The sequence below is a fragment of the Ascidia mentula genome, chromosome 3, assembly GCF_947561715.1.
Source record: "Ascidia mentula chromosome 3, kaAscMent1.1, whole genome shotgun sequence".
NCBI lineage: Eukaryota > Metazoa > Chordata > Ascidiacea > Phlebobranchia > Ascidiidae > Ascidia > Ascidia mentula.
In genome coordinates, this window is record NC_138568.1 from 14,535,841 (window position 1) to 14,544,661 (window position 8,821).

The window sequence follows — 8,821 nt, forward strand, 5'->3', positions numbered from 1 at the left end:
ATACACGTAAGCACTCAATGTAGCCCTCTCTCCACGATTTTTCTTAGTGTGCGCGTAACTTAGGCCTCTTCGATCAGTGAGTTTTTGTCTTAGTGCTCGTTCCACTTTTAGTTTTTAGGCCATAGCGATATTTATGATGTCTGGAAAAGAGAAAAACTGCGAATATCGACGGATTATTAAAAACGTCGATGTGAAATTAAAACTCAAAGCCGATTTACCCATATGTCGGAGAGACGCGAAACGATTGACCCAAAATAACATATGCGCACGTACGCGAAGTAATTTGCACACAGTATAACAGAAAATCACAAAATGAATTGTGAATTGTACAGTTAAGTGAAAAATTTTAATAAAATGTCAACTACATTCTGCTCTCAGAAACGAAGACCAATGGGATTTTGGTTGCTGACTCGTTTGGATGTGCAATATTAGATACAGCCTGCACAAGAACAGTTTGTGGGCAAAAATGGTTCAACAGTTATCTTGGAAGTCTTATACAAAAGTTGCTGAAGCAAAGTCTATTTTCAAATTTGGGGATGGTAGACAAGTGATATCTTATCAACGAGCAAATATACCTGCACATACAGCTGGGAAATCTTGTAGCATTGACACCTCAATAGTTCAAGATGACATTCTCTTGTTATTAAGCAAAACATCACTTAAGAAAGCAAACACTACAATGGATTTACAACTTGACACTGCTACAATGTTCGAAGTAAAGGTAAAGCTATTGGTTTAAAATAATGGACATTATTGTTTGTACATTTTTCCTTGAGGAATGAACAACAAATAGCCAATGTGAAAGAATCTTACTGTTCGAAGATAAGCTTTCCAAGTCGAAGCTCACCAAAGCAATTTTGAAATTGCACAAACAGTTTGGTCATGCATCCAAAGGAAATTTGGAGAAACTTTTGAAAAATGCTAATTCTTGGCAGGATGAATGCACTCACATAATAGAAAGTGTAATTGATAGCTGTGAAGTGTGTAAATTGCACAAAATGCCACATACTAAATCTGTTGTTGCATTTTCATGGTTAGAGAAATTTATTGATGTTGTGGATCTACACGAACTGGAACCAAGTTTGTGGTAATTTTCACAATGTTCATATGCTTAGTCGATTTAGTAGTGCAGTAATGATTCGTAACAAAAATGCGTCTAAAATTGTAAAATGTCATGAAGTATTGGATTAGTATATTTGTTGCACCGCATAAAGTTTTAAGTGATAATGGTATTGAGATTAATAACTCAGAGTTTCATGATATGTGTGCTAATTTTAACATTGATATTGTAATTACTGTGCTTATTCTCCGTGGTCTAATGGGTTGTGAGAAAGACACAATAAGATATTGAGTAACATTTTGTGCAAAGTGAAATCAGACATGAAATGTGATTGGGACACTGCACTGGCATGAGCATTGAGTGCCATGAACTCATTGATCAATAACAATGGCTTGAGTCCAAATACGTTGGTATTTGGTGTCAACATGAGCTTCCGTTGGAGAATGACATGCAAAAAACTTTCCTGCACAATTGCTATAGCCATGCAAATGAAAGCAGCTGAAGTGTAAAATAAAAAGAGAGACCAAATGGGCAATTGGTGGACGCTGGGCAAATTTTGTAGCGTAAGCAAGTGTTTCCCAACCGGTGGTACGTGCACAACTAGTAGTACGCGACCGCATTCCAGGTGGTACGTGAGCACACCTTTCCGTAATTTGCGTGAAAAGTTCGAATTTAAGAAATCGTAACTGATTTCCAAATTTCCGATCATCCCCTAGGTTACTTTGAAACACTCAATTAGGTGGAACACCACGAAATTGTTTTACCTCCAAGTGGTACCCAACCACAAAAAGGTTCAGTCTAGTCTTTGTATAATTTATGCTCCTTTACAAAGGTTTTTTTTCGCATGCTGAACAAGAAGTTGTCGATTCTGACGTCACAACGAACTTAATTGACAAATAACAAATAAATTTGTTATGTTTTTGTCTGTTCTGTTAGGCGTTTAACAAAGCCTGAGGTGTTTGGGGGGCGGTGCAGGAAAAAAGTTTGAGAAACGCTGCCTTAGGCGTTTGAAAGAAAAGGTCTTTTCTGACCAAGCCAACTGCGACAGAAATAAGGCGAATGTTCTGTTTCTAGTTCCGATTTTGTTTACACATCCAAGCATTCAGATAAACTGCAAGAACGTCAATCACCTTTTTATCTCAGATATCGAAGCAAGCTGGAGTCCTACTTGAAGTCAAATGTGTCCCAGAAGTTCAATCCAAGTACCAGTCAAAATATCAATTACAACCCAACATTTTGTGCACGTGTAATAGAAATAATTTTGAGTAGAATTTATGCTACATCAAAATTACTGCTGGGGGATTTATCCCGACACATACACAAAGAAAAAAACACTCCATTTGTCAAAGTTTGGATTTTCTTTGTCTACCTGGTCGACATTCTTGTCGCAAGTCCAACACATGCAGCCCACATGTGGAACATCTCGAGCAGCTTTTCCAACGGCTTTCGGACCACGGTAGTAATTAAAATATTGGTTGAGGAACTAAATACATTTTCATCCACTGGGTTTCAATTTGAAATTGGGGGCAAGCGGGAAATTGTAAGAGAAGGGCTAGCAGGGATAGTGGCTGATACCCTAGCATGTCATCAGTTAGCTCATCAGAAATGCAGAACTTGTCTTTGCACATTTGATGACATTAATTCAAAGTTTCAAGAATCACAGTTTACACTGAGAGATTTAGAAACTCGCACCATGTTCACTGTAAAAACATATCTGAATCATCAGTAGAAACTGGAGTCAACAGAATGGCTGCACTTTTGGGTGTAAATTATTTTAACATTTTCCACTCCTCGCCTCATGACTTGATGCACATTCTGGAAGAAGGATGCATCCCTTATACAATCAAACTTGTACTATTTGAAGCACAAAGATATTACATTGGTCCAGTTAAATGAAAGCATCACAAACTTTGATTATACATACCTGGATAGACCTACAAAACCATCACCAATTATAACAGACTTTGTTCGGACTACTGCCGATTTTTCTAAGCTCATCCATGACTATGACTGACCCTGTGTGGGAATGCTGTGAATACCTGTTGGAAGCTCATTAATGTCAGCATTCATTACAGAACAAGCAGTTTGATCAATAAAGTTGACAATAGCACAATATCTACACACATTTAAAACATGTTTTCCAGATAAAAATATCATACCTAAGCAACACTATGTTCTACATCTTCCTTCTAGTATATTGCAACTTGGACCGAGCATTCACTACTGGTCGATGAGGTACGACGCCAAACACTCATACTTAAACAAGTTAGCAAATGCTCAAGTGGCATCAACAATATTTCTCTATGGAATTTATGCAGCCTGACTTCTTGTTGCACAAAGACTATACAATTTGCCCAAAGCATCAATGTAGACAGGACATAATGGATTTACTTCACATTAAAATAGGGATACCCAACATTTATCAAAACAAGATTTAGCAACACTCATGGATCGCTATCAACACTCTGAAGTTCAAAGAAAACTGCTTTGTTCTTATTAACAATGAACTGGATTTGCCTGTGTTTGCAAGAGTAAAAGCAGTTGTATCTACATTGAAATGTTCCTATTTGTTGGTGCAATTGTTTGATACCATGGGTATTGATCAAAAATTTAATTCGTATATTTTATGTGCAAATGTAAACATATTTTGATCCTGCGTGGAAAACTTGGTTTTTGTTTGGCCAACTTTTTGGTGCACCAGAATGAAGACAGGTGGCTACATAAATGCCGAAATTGTGGCAGGTTACTGTTACATCGTCAATTACTGTTTTTGTCTACCGTCTCCCCAAATTGTAAATTTCAGTTTTAACAGCGTCTTCATGTGGATAATTTCGCGCCTCGTGTTCGACAACTTTGCTAAAAACGGCTGTAGTTAGTTTCGTGTGTCCAGGAAACTACTGTCGTTTGTTTTGCAGGAAAATTAAGTAAGTTGTTCCTAAAATATTAAGTAACCTGTATTGCTGTGCATATAAAGTCTTCTGTGCCCACCAGGAGCACTGAAGTAGACGTCACACCGACAACCATGAGCAGAAAACGAACAAGCCCACCAATTAGTCAAATGGACTTACTGTCTATGGAAGAAGACGAATGGGCAGACAACTGTGACGACGATGAGGGAGGAAGTGGAGAGCCATCCACAAAAAGAGCAAGGCTATCTGAAGGAGGAGGCGGCAACAACAGTGGAGGGGGAGCTCGAAACTCAACATTCGTCATCCAAAAATCAGTATTTACCTCTGGAGCAGCACACGTACATGCAACAAGAAAAGGCATCATGTTCTTTGCCAACTACGTAACTCCAGTACGAGCACCTACATCAACCTCAGTACTGAATTTCGGTCCATGGTTACCATGGAACTCCAGCGGACAAATAAAAGGGTTCGCTATGCCAACACAGCCTACAAGCATGGTAGTATCAATCCAACTAATAATGAGACAAATGTCACTATGCAAAGAATTCGCAGAAGATGATCTAGACTGGAAATACTACACATCCAGGAAGAGACAACAGCATAACCAATCTAACAACACTGACCAACAAATACCAAAAGTAGGAGATGATAAGATTTAGAAACTGGAACCTACATCTATGGCCAGGCGCAGCAATCAACAGGCAAGAAGACAGCGGAAGAACAGTACCGCTAATCTACTTAGACGTAGCATGGGGCAAAGATTCAATGAGCGCCGGGGAAAGATTCGACAGAGGCACAACCTATAACAGCAACAGTGGCCAATCGGCACATGAACAATGCCTACTATCAAACCACAGCTGCGTTAGATACCAACTGGGAGATGACATCACAACCATACCACTTCAATTCTTACAAAGAGATCGGCACACAATGGCTGTAACAGCAGCAGACGTAGAAGACACACGCACAACCATCCAAAACCAACATGCAATACCATGGTTCGACATCCATGACATAAACAACGGACCAATATGCAAGCATATGTGGACGCAAATGAACGTATACCACGAGAGCATCAAAAAAAGACCTGAGCAGCACAATACACCAGTGAAACAACAGGATACGAATCAAAAACAGGCGACTTCATAGCCACACCATATACTATGGATGCAGACATTGCAGTGCCACGTTGGGCACAACTTATATTATGTTAATTGATGTTGTGGTAAATTTAATAAAATATGTTGTGCCGTGCCATAACTTGTGCTTATTTACAGACATGTATAAGGCTCGGGTGTTAAAAATAGCACAAAATTATTTTGAACCTGCCATTAACGACACTGTCGCGCAAAGTCAAGTAAAGTATGAGCAATTCAAAGATGACATCATCAGCGGAGAGAGAAAAAAATCTTGCCAGGGATAATCGAGGAGACCTCAAAAGGCAAAGGAAGCTGATTTTTCACATACAGAACTAATAGCAAAAAGAGCCTATCAAACGGCAGTCTTTGGAAAGCAATCAAGAAAGATGAAGGAAGCATTCAGATTTGCATGAGCAAACAAAACAAACTTTGGGAGAAAGAAGACGCAAAGAAAGTCATAAAAGAAATTGTCAAAGAAGCAAGCAATATCAAATGGAACGGGATTGAACTAAACCACAAGGAACTATTAATTAGTGATGCACCGAAACAGCTATTTTTATATTCGGCCGAAACCGAATATTCGGCAAAAGTTGCCGAATTAATTCGGCCGAATAAACCGAAACTAATTTTGGTATCCATCTCTTTAAACGCAATAAATTTAAACAAAAAATATACTGGATTACATCTTATCCTATCACACAGCCTCTTTTGGTCTTCTGTGCCAAATGCTTAAAGTTGATTTTCATCATTTCTGTGAAAATAAACAAATAAAACGAACACATTCGTACAGTTTGAACAATGATTCTAACCTTTTCTAAACTTCGGGTATCAGCGTTACATGCAGTAAAAAAGTTTCGGTTGCGAAAATAAATTTGGCAACCGAACTTTCGGTGCATCCCTACTATTAATCATACTGATACAAGCAGCTCTAGAAGCTAGGAATCCAGAAGAGGATGGCATAACACTGGCTTCACACATAGTACTACATGGAGAAGCAGGAAAGGGCGAGACTCTATTAGGAAAATTCTTGTTTCCACATGAAGTCGCCAGTGTTATGACCAACGACAGCGCAGGGGTGGGACAAATGGCTTTACGCTTTAAATACAAGGTGCTAAAAATAGACGACGCCGGTACAGCACTCTTCCAAGGCGATAAATTAATCTCCGCAATCAAATTCACGTATCACAATAATTGGTCGGCAAAGACACACGCCGACAGGCAAGACAACACAGCCACATGTTGTTTCATAACAATAAATCTTGAAGATCCGATCACAAGGTTAAGCAACCTACAAGATAGAGGACCAATGGAGAGGAGATTTGTCGAGGATCAATAGAACGAATTAGCTAAAAATCCAGCAACTGGATCCGAAAAAAAGGTAACTGGAAGCCGAACGGATGATATAATCCTAGAACTGGCACAAGAGGTCGAAGACGGGCTGCCAATCAACGAAGACATCTGCCCAATAGCAGACTACATAGGAGACTTCGTCGATAACATCGACTTAGAAACAACAATGGAAGAAGAAAGCCAACCTGAAAGTCCAAGAAAAGGGAAAGGTGGCGCGCCCTTGAAGCGCCGCCTACCAATATTTGAGGAGCTAACGGTTGATGAGGAAGCACAAGCACAACCAAAAAAAAAATCTCCAAGAAGAGCAGAAGCTGTGCCCAATCTAATAATTCCAAAAAGACCATCGTTCCTAACAAAGATTCTGCAAGCAGAACAAGTGGCATATAAAAGAACATGTATTCATCAAGGCATGGATGCTCAATGCCTCTGCGAATTAAAAGACATGGAAACGCAAGAGTGGCAAAAGAACATGCAAGAAGACGATGATATGCTAGAAGCAATCATCGAGGAGTCAGGGATCTCCATTCCATAAGCGCAGACTCGTTGATCTTGTTAATCCGTGCGAAGTTCTTTGGTGTACTGGGCATCTGAGGGAATATCTTTTCCTTGCTATTGAACACACTACGTATAATCGTGCCTATGACGTCACAATGCGGAGCCGCATCGCCTTCGGCAGCAATTGTGACGTCATAGGCACATAAAGGAGTTTGTAGGGTATAAATAACTACTATGAAGTAAACAATAAAAAGGAATTGGCACAGCACAGCCTTATTATTCACCTGGCACAGTATGGGTTGGTGGCACAGCGTAAGGAGGGAGAAATAAAAGCTGTGCCAGGTGCAAATGAAGAGTAGAGTAGATATGAGACTGAAGTCAACGCAGAAGTTGGCTAAAGGAGGGATTACCATACCTGGATATCCGCACTGTGGACCTGGAAATAGCATTGGAGAGCCAGTAAATGAATTGGACGCTGCCTGTAGAGACCACGACATCGCATACGAAAAGCTCGGACCAGAGGCCTATTGGAAGTTTAATAGTGCAGACAGTGCTTTGGTTGGACGTATTAGTGATATCAGCGGGCCTAGCGCTGGGATTATACGTGGTGTGTTCAATAGCAAGGAAAAGATATTCCCTCAGATGCCCAGTACACCAAAGAACTTCGCACGGATTAACAAGATCAACGAGAATCGAAGATCTCAGAGATCTAGGGCTAACGCTGGACGCACCTCCACATTACCAACTATGAGTAGAAAAAGGACAACACCAAGAATAACACCCCCAACCAGTCAACTGGACATGTTAAATATGTCAGAAGACGACGACTGGATGGATAACTTTGACGACGAAGAAGATGCAGGAGGAGGTGAACCTCCACCAAAACGAGCAAGAACAAGCGAAACTCCACAAGGATCAGGAGGTGGAGGAGGCAGAAATCCTACAATAACAGTAGGTCGACCAAGATTCACGCACGGCACAGCCCATATCAAGGGTGTGCGACGAGGCATAATGATGTTCGGCAACTATGGCGTAGAGGTGGGAGCACTTACCTCTACTTCAGTCTTATCATTCCACCCATGGGTGCCATGGAACAATACGGGAGAGATCGAAGGATACGTACTACCAGTTCAACCAGCAAGTATGATAGTCAGCAGTCAAATGATTATGCGACAGATGAGCTTGTTGAGAACCATTGCACCATCATACCTCAATTGGAGATACTATACAGACAGAGGATTGGATACGGACATCACCGACTTATCTACCTGAAAACCAACTACACGAACTACGAAATGATTAGTTTCAAAAACTGGCACCTCAATCTATGGCCATGTGCAGCTATAAACCGCCAAGAAGATTCAGGAAGGACAACACCTCTACTGTACCTTGACATTGCTTGGGATAAGGATACTATAACCGGAGGGGGAGAAAGGTTCGAACGAGGCAACAGCAAGAACTCTGTAGCCGGTCAATTTGATTACCAGATGCCACTGATGTCGAATCATTCAGCTCAGAGATACCAGCTGGGTGACAGCATAACAAAGATTCCAATCCAATTTCTGCACAGAGACCAGCATCGAATAAGTGAGAGTGACACCAACAACACAGGCACAACAGTTCAGAATTACTTTGAGACGCCTCACTGTCCCACGCACCTATCTGCAAGCAAATGTGGACACAGATGCATGTTTATCAAGAATCGATCAAAAAAGACTGAAGAGCAGAAGTATACAACAAGAACACCGAAAACTATGCCAGCAAGACAGACAATTTTATTGCTATTCCATATACTATGGAGGTCGACATCGAGATGTCACTACCGCGCTAGGCACAGCCTAATGTTTATTGTTGCTTTTGCTTTGATT